General features: G+C 38.3%; 1 pseudogene; it reads left to right on the top strand.

Annotated features, from left to right (window-relative positions):
- Window positions 1-4,897: 4,897 nt before the first annotated feature.
- On the top strand, window positions 4,898-8,922 carry LOC129471579 (tyrosine-protein phosphatase non-receptor type 11-like; annotated as a pseudogene).
- Window positions 8,923-9,185: the final 263 nt, after the last annotated feature.

The following is a 9,185-nucleotide window of genomic DNA, read 5'->3' as shown; positions in this document are numbered from 1 at the left end:
TATTTAAGTCTTCTGATCACTGTACCTTGTGTGTATCAAGATATCGCTTTTTATCCCATGAATATGTATAATTATTATTTGTCAGTTAAATAAAAATTTTTAAAACACACATAAAAATAAAGTTATCTAAAAGCTATTAATCTAAAACTGATCCAATTAGACAGATGTATCACTGCAAGCTACAATGCTCAAATTTATGATATTAATAGTGAAATAATTTACTGTTACAATATATTTAAGCTCCCTGGAACCTTAATATCAAGCATATTGTTAGGCACACATAGTAGGTTCTGAATAAATATTTGGTGGAAAATTGATATATTTTAATGTATGTATATTTGAGTGAGCTATTTCTATTTTTGGTGTCCTGTCCTGATTTATAATGAAATCTCTCAATCTAGATTATTTTGGCGCATTACCAAACATAACGTAATGAAATAGAAAATTCTGTTCATACTAATTTATGACCAAATCTAAAACCTCTTTGAAATTAGTAGAGGTGCCTTTGTCTTCACAGAGCTTGGAAGACAATGAACCATTTTTCATAGAGATTATATTTAGTTATTTTCTTACTGTAACTGTGTTTTAGCACAAACTGACAAACAGCTACATCAGCATTATCATCTTTATCCTGTATTCATGAACATTTAAATTAAATTAGTATTCTTTAGGTTACATATGACATAAAATTTTTTCTGGATAAATGGTTATTTTTATAGTTGCATTATGGACTTTGGCATTATTCAAAGAATACGTAATTTAAATTCTGACAAGCTTTTAAAACATTTTCTTCTAAGCAATTCCTGCAAATTAGTCTTTTCCTTCCCTTTTTAGACTGGGGCTGTGGCTGAGATGTCACATAGGAGATAGGATCACAAATTTCTGTTGTATCTGGATGGAGATCAGCAGGAGGATCTATGGGTGAGAAGCACAGTTACGGATAGATTCTAGAGCCTGCTTGCTGATACAGGCTTGCAACTGTGGACTTTACAAGCTTGGTTTTTAATCTGTCAGCTAGCATAATACCATAAGTGCATAAGAAACTAAATATTCAGTCTTAAGAGAAATGCTACTTTGACCTGACCCTTTCTCCAAATAAATTGACAAAATATCTCATCCTCTGGGATGTCAGACAGAAATACCAGTTGCAATGTTTTGTTGCATAAAGTTTATTCTAATTTAAATTAGTGGCATATAAAGTCATCTTCTTGCTTGAACAAACATCTTATTAAATTGAACATGTCTTTTATCCCATGAAATGAAATTAATTTTGAGATAGTTATTTTTCAGTTGGAAATTTATTGAGTTGATAGAAAACAAGTTATATAGTCTTTCAAAGAATAGGTTACATCCATTTGCATTTTGTTTTTCTTCAGCATTGTTTGGTTTTTAGAAAATCTTGCAAGTTAAATATACTAACGTAGAAATTGAAAGAAAATAATCAGAGATAGAGCAATAAATTTGCAGATAAAGATTATTCTTAAAATAAATGTTCACCATAGTTTTGTTTATATAAAAAATCCCAAACTACCCAAGTCTTCAAATAATAAAGACACTTATAAAACTGTTACCTTTTCCATTTATGGATTATTAGGTAGACTTTAAAAATATTTTAAAAGATGTTTTAAAAGGCTATGCCATTTTCCCTAATGTAAAAACAAAGTAAAACACCATGGCAAACCCCCAGAAAACCAACCTGTATAGTCAATGTACCAACCAATTGCATATACACTAGAATTTTTGTTTGTAAATAGACGAGTGTGCATAAGACAATATGTTAAAGTACAGACACTTCCTACCTAATACAGATTGAGTTCTTGCTATGTATTCAGTTCCCACTTTACTCTAGGCTCTCGGCTAAGCACTTTAAGGGCTTTATCACATTTAATACTCACAGGAGCACAATGAGATTGTTCTGGGCAAGCCAGAAAATCACACTGTCAGAAACTGATTTGCTGGGTGAATACTTTCAGATCATTTTGAAGTTGAAAATCAGAGGCAAACACTTTGAAGCCATGTCAGTTGTTTATTGGGAGAAATTAAACATGCAAATGTAATGAGTGCAATAGATTTTAAGAGTGTATTTTTTCTGAGGTGATGCAGTAATTGCTGTGGTTGAGACTATCTCTTGAAGTGGAAACCAGACAAGTAGATTTAGACATTAAAATTCCTAACAGTGGTTTGCTCCCTCTGTAGCCTTGGATAGAGCACCTGTCTCTTAACACATTAGAGCTCCCATAAAATAAACTGCTTTACCCCAGCTAAAAGGAACAGTCTCTTTGATGGAACTTGAGCTCCAGTCATGGTGATTTTCCCCTAGGTACTTCAAAGAGGACATCCTCTCCTGAAGAACAGAAGAACCTGAAATGTTTGGAGCCTAAGGTTTCTAGGATCTTCTTTTGCCAGTCTTCCCCATTTATTGCCCTCCTCCCATCAGCCACACTGACATTTGAAGGGTTAAAGAGTGGTGTTGCATAAGGGTTTGCACTAGGGAGTCCATTTTCTCCTAAGAATTATTATATTACATTATGTTGCTAAGACATACAAATGAAGAATAACTGGTTTTAATACATAGAAGAATCAGGCTTGTTTTACACCAAAAAAAATTGGTGGCAATTTGTTTTTGCATGTGAGGAAAATAAAACAGAGAGAAGACTGTAATTTCCTTAAAGTCACACGTCTACTGCATGAGAGACAGAGTCAGAATTTCAACGCAGGTCTGTCTGGCTTCAAAGACCTTGGTTATTTCAGTAGTGGGACCATAGATCATATTTCTTCCTTTAAAAAATATTTCCTCTGTATTTTTCTAAATCTTGGATGATGATATTGCTTTTATAATTAAGCAATACATGTTATGAAAATAGAAATAAAATATTTTTATGAAAGCTGAAGAAATGAGAAAAGAGATTTTTCCAGTTAAGGAAAAACAAGTTCCTGTTCTTCTTTTCTGTTGTAGACTGTTTGCTGTGATTGCACCTGCCATCTTATGCATAAATGACCTGAAGACAGACTGAAACAATGTGTTCTACAGCCTGAAAATACCTTGACTTACAGTTTCATTAATGCTAGTGTGATCAGACTGGACAAAAATTAGCATATGTTATTAACTAATCTAAGTGCCAATTCTTAATAGAAACATAAAACAATAAAAGCAATTCAGAAAATATTTACTATTTGATTTCTTCAAGCTCCAAACAGGCTTGTGCTTAGCTGTACAAACTTGAATATATACAAATCTACATGGATAGAATTCTTAGTCTTCTTTGGGCCAGGTGTGTTAGCCCCTTGGGAAAGGAAACTAAAGTTTTGGAATATATTTTTATTCATGAACCTGCTCTCTTTACGACTTCTGAGGAAAAGAGCTGCTGGGCAGATGAGTAGAATATGTTACTACTGTTCTGACATGTGTACCCATCAAAACTAGCTGATACAGTACACTTTAATGACCCTTCTGTAGTCAAAACTGACATTGACATTGACATTGACATTAACAGAAAAGATTTGGGACAAAGAACTGTGTTCATGCCACAAATCAGCCTCAAACTTCACCACAAGCTGCACATTTTATGCTACTGTATTCTGCTTAAGCACATATTTGTATTTATGTAAATTGAATGATCCTTTAATACTTAAGGACTTTATTCTGGGTGAGTTAGAATCACACTGTTTTGGCAGGAAAACTCTTCAATAGGAAAAACTGTATGCCTTGATAATTTAAGAGCTAAAAGTAGCCAAATCAGAAACTACTGAAATTCTTCAGTATCTGTTAGAGTATCTCCTATTTGAGCCATGTTTGTAAATGATATTCAAAGGCATTTCAAAAGAATGTAAATTAAAAAAACAATTCATTTGATTCTGCTATGGTTTAAATGTATATGTTCCTCCAAAATTCATATGTTGGAACTTAAACCCCAAGGTGATTGTGTTAAGAGGTGAGGGCTTTGGGAGCTATTATAATTAGGCCAGGAGGGCTCTGTCCTCATGAATGAGATTAATGCCATTATAAAGGAGACTTCAGAAAGCTGCCTGGCCTTTTTCTATCTCTTCTGCCCTGTAAGTACATAGCATTCATCCCTTTTGCCCTCCCACCTTTTGCCATGTGAAGATGCAGTAACATGCAGGCACGATCTTGGAGGCAAGAGCACAGCTCTCACCAGACACTGAATCTACCTGCACGTTGATCTTGGACTTCCCAGCATCCAACTATGAGAAATAAATTTTTATTATTTATAAATTACCCAATCTCAGTATTTTGTTATAGCAGTACAAACAAACAGAGACAGATTTTGATAGTCATATAAAACTTCAAGTACTTTGTAAAAAGAAAATATAAATGTTTAATGATTGAAGATCGTGAAAGACTGGACAGTGAGAAAACATGGGGGTATGGGTTGTAGAAATGGAGTGGTATTCAGAGACATAACTAATTTAAGCTATCTCTAGGACAGGGTTAAATAACAGAAAAATCAAATGGGCCTCTGACTGGTAGTGTGTTTTGTTTGGGTACTATGGGGTAGAGTTGTATTAGTCCATTTTCATGCAGCTAATAAAGACATACCTGAGATTGGGTAATTAATTAAGAAAAAAGAGGTTTAACAGATTCACAGTTCCACATGGCTGGGGAGGCTTCATAATCACGGTGGAAGGTGAAAGGCACGTCTTACATGGCGGCAGGCAAGAGGGAATGAGAGCCAAGTGAAAGCAGAAACTCCTTATAAAACCATCAGATCTTGTGAGGCTTATTCACTACCACAAGAACAGTATGGAGGAACCACCTCCATGATTTAATTATCTCCTACCAGGTCCCTCCCACAACACATGGGAATTATGGGAGCTACAGTTCAAGATGAGATTTGGGTGGGGACACAGCCAAACCACATCAAGAGTTTTCAGCTTTAAAGAGTGCGTGAGAGTATGGGTCCAGGAGTTTGGACATCCACAGCTATTGTGACTCTTGGCATAAATTGATAACTTTCAAAATTAAAAGAATTCATCTTAAACTGTTAGTTCCTCTGAAATTCCAGCAAAATACTCAGGTTTGAGAATTTCTGACCACTGCCTATTAGCTTTAGGTCAATAACTAGAAGATAATTAGGCTAAGAGCTCTATCAGTTATTTTATATTTGGGGTGATAAATGTCAATATTTACATGTACGATTTAGGTCCTTTTGTGTGAATCTTTGCATTGTGGCAAATTGAGGAAACCCTAGATATTTGAGATGATTGATTTGGACTGCTAGAAGGAGACTTCCCTGTTTTTCGCCACAAAAATATTGGTTATTTCCATGGCCTCAGTATCCCAGGAAAAAGTGAATGAAATAGCTAAAGGGAAAACTCCTAGGTAATTACTTCTGTTGATTATTTAATCTTAGTAAATAGAATATTTGATAGAGATTTTAACTGTTCAAGGAGAGAAAATATTTTTTGTTCTGTATGAATGCAACCTGATAATTCTACCAAAGCAATAGTGGAATAAAAATCTTTCCACTGACACAGATTGTGGTGGATATGGGATGTAATACAGCAGAAAAGAAAAACACAGGCTCACAATGGAGATAACACATAGCTGAGAGAAACTTTCCTAGGTAATAAGCATTTGCAGCTAAGATTTCCTAGGATGTTTTGGAAGAAAAGAACTGCCACAGAAATGCAGTTGGGAAAGACTATGTTGAAATTATGAATCTTGCCATTTGTAAAAAGAGAACAAATATTATTTGTGAATTGTACTGAAAACATGGATATAAAGAAGTGATCATTGGGGGGTGGAGGAGGAGCTAGCTGGGCCAGGGGGCGGCTGCACAGTCTCCAGGATCCCCAGGCCTGGAGTGGGGTCTGTGCATGGCCGGCTGGCTCTGCCCCACGTCCAGTCCTGAGCAGGCCTCTCTTGGGCCAGCCCGATGCAACTGAGCCCAGCAGACCCTGAGCAAGGAGCAGGACCATCGCGGAGCCACAGGGCAGGAGGAACATGACATCACGGAAATGGTTTCACCCAAATATCACTGGTGTGGAGGCAGAAAACCTACTGTGGACAAGAGGAGTTGATGGCAGTTTTTTGGCAAGGCCTAGTAAAAGTAACCCTGGAGACTTCACACTTTCTGTTAGAAGAAATGGAGCTGTCACCCACACCAAGATTCCGAACACTGGTGATTGCTGTGACCTGTATAGAGGGGAGAAGTTTGCCAGTTTGGCTGAGTTGGTCCAGTATTACATGGAACATCATGGGCAATTAAAAGAGAAGAATGGAGATGTTATTGAGCTTAAATATCCTCTGAACTGTGCAGATCCTACCTCTGAAAGGTAGTTTCATGGACACCTCTCTGGGAAAAAGCAGAGAAATTATTAACTGAAAAAGGAAAGCATGGTAGCTTTCTTGTATGAGAGAGCCAGAGCCACCCTGGAGATTTTGTTCTCTCCGTGTGCACTGGTGATGACAAAGGGGAGATCAATGACGGCAAGTCTAAAGTGACTCATGTCATGATTCGCTGTCAGGAACTGAAATACGATGTTGGTGGAGGAGAACGGTTTGATGCTTTGACAGATCTTGTGGAACATTATAAGAAGAATCCTATGGTGGAAACATTGGGTACAGTACTACAACTCAAGCAGCCCCTTAACACGACTTGTACAAATGCTGCTGAAATAGAAAGCAGAGTTCAAGAACTAAGCAAATTAGCTGAGACCACAGATAAAACTCAAACAAGGCTTTTGGGAAGAATTTGAGACACTGCAACAACAGGAGTGCAAACTTCTCTATAGCCAAAAAGAGGGTTGAAAGCAAGAAAACAAAAACAAAAATAGATATAAAGGCTGGGTGCAGTAGCTCACGCCTTGTAATCCCAGCACTTTGGGAGGCCAAGGCAGGCGGATCACAAGGTCAGGAGATCGAGACCATCCTGGCCAACACGGTGAAACCCCATCTCTACTAAAAATACAAAAATTAGCCAGGCGTGGTGGCACACCTCTGTAATCCCAGCTAGTAGGGAGGCTGAGGCAGGAGAATGGCATGAACCCGGGAGTCAGAGGTTGCAGTGAGCCAAGATCACCACTGCACTCCAGCCTGGGCGACAGAGCGAGACTCCGTCTCAAAAAAAAAAAAAAATAAATAAATAAATAAAAACATCCTGCCCTTTGATCATAGGGTTGTCCTACACAATGGTGATCCCAGTGAGGCTATTTCGGATTACATCAATGCAAATATCACCGTGCCTGAATTTGAAACCAAGTGCAACAATTCAAAGCCCAAAAAGAGTTACATTGCCACACAAGGCTGCCTGCAAAACACGATGAACGACTTTTGGCAGATGGTGTTCCAAGAAAACTCCCAGGTGATTGTCATGACAACGAAAGAAGTGGAGAGAGGAAAGAGTAAATGTGCCAAATACTGGCCTGATGAGTATGCTCTAAAAGAATACAGCATCATGCATGTTAGGAATGTCAAAGAAAGTGCCGCTCATGACTATAAGCTAAGAGAACTTAAACTTTCAAAGGCTGGACAAGGGAATATGGAGAGAACGGTCTGGCAATACCACTTTCAGACCTGGCTGTACCACGGAGTGCCCAGCGACCCCAAGGCCATGCTGCGCCTCCTGAATGAGGTGTACCATAAGCAGGAGAGCATCATGGATGCAGGGCTGGTCGTGGTGCAGTGCAGTGCTGGCATTGGCCAGACAGGGACGTTCATTGTGATTGATATTCTTATTGACATCATCAGAGAGAAAGGTGTTGACTGCGAAATTGACGTTCCCAAAACCATCCAGATGGTGTGGTCTCAGAGGTCAGAGATGGTCCAGACAGAAGCACAGTACCGATTTATCTATATGGCGGTCCAGCATCATATTGAAACACTACAGCGCAGGACTGAGCAAAATAGCAAGAGGAAAGGGCACGAATATACAAATATTAAGTATTCTCTAGTGGACCAGATGAGTGGAGATCAGAGCCCCTCCTGCCTTATACTCCAATGCCACCCTGTGCAGAAATGAGAGAAGAGAGTGCTAGAGTCTATGAAAACGTGGGCCTGATGCAACAGCAGAAACATTTAAGATGAGAAAACCTGCCAGAACTTCCGCACAGAAATAGATGTGGACTTTCACCCTCTCCCTAAAAAGATCAAGAGCAGACGCAATAAAGTTTATGTGAAGAAAGAATTTGGATTTGGAAGGCTTGCATTGTGGTTGACTACCTTTTGATAAGCAAAATTTGAAATCATTTAAAAACCACCGTATTTTAACTCAACAATACCTGCTTCCCAATTACTCATTTCCTCAGATAAGAAGAAATCATCTCTACAATGTGGACAACGTTATATTTTATGGAATTTTGTTTTAAATTGAGGAAGCAGTTAAATTGTGCGCTGTATTTTGCAGATTATGGGGATTCAAATTCTAGTTATAGGCTTTTTTTTCTTTTTATAACCTTAACCAGTTTAATTTTTTTTTCATTGTGGGAGAAGATAAGAAGATGATTTGGGAAAATTAAGTAACAACATCCTAGAAAAGTGAGAACAATCTCATTTACCATCATGTATCCAGTAGTGGATAATTCATTTTGATGGCTTCTATTTTTGGCTAAATGAGAATTAAGCCAGTGCCTGAGACTGCCAGAAGCTTACTGGTCTACCTTTGCATTGGCATTAAAGAGTCATAGAAAAAGAATCATGGATATTTATGAATTAAGATAAGAGGTGTGGCTTTTTTTTTTTTTTCAGCCAATGACCAATTACAGTTTGGCTGTTGACTGAGAAGGTTGTGGTGGGAAAATGTTTGCCATATTTTCTTTGCATTTGAGTAATTGTCTTGTACTTAGAAAAAAGGCATCTTTGAATGACCAGTGTTTTTGGTTGTCAAATGTTGCTCACAAACTTACCCCAAAAGTTTAGTGGCTTAAAACAATCCCACCCCCAACTGTTCTTCAATCTGAGCAGGGCTCAGCTGGGCTGTTCTTCTGCCAGCCTGCAGGTGGCCACTCAATGTGGTCAGCAGGTCGGCAGAGAGACTGGGTTGGCTGGGGTTTTCTCTCGGCCCGCAGTCGTGAGTCTCTCCTTCTCTGTGTAGTCTCTTTCAGTGGCCTGGCTGGCAGGGTAACTAGACCTCTCACATGCAGCTCAGAGCTCTCAAGAGCTCAAAAGCAGAGGAGGCCAGGCCTTCTGAAGACTTAAGTCCAGAATTGTTGCAGCGTCCCTTCTA

The sequence above is a fragment of the Symphalangus syndactylus genome, chromosome 21 (genome assembly GCF_028878055.3).
Source record: "Symphalangus syndactylus isolate Jambi chromosome 21, NHGRI_mSymSyn1-v2.1_pri, whole genome shotgun sequence".
Taxonomy (NCBI): domain Eukaryota; kingdom Metazoa; phylum Chordata; class Mammalia; order Primates; family Hylobatidae; genus Symphalangus; species Symphalangus syndactylus.
Note: the sequence above shows the minus strand (reverse complement) of the source record. Positions and strands in the feature narration are given on the sequence as shown.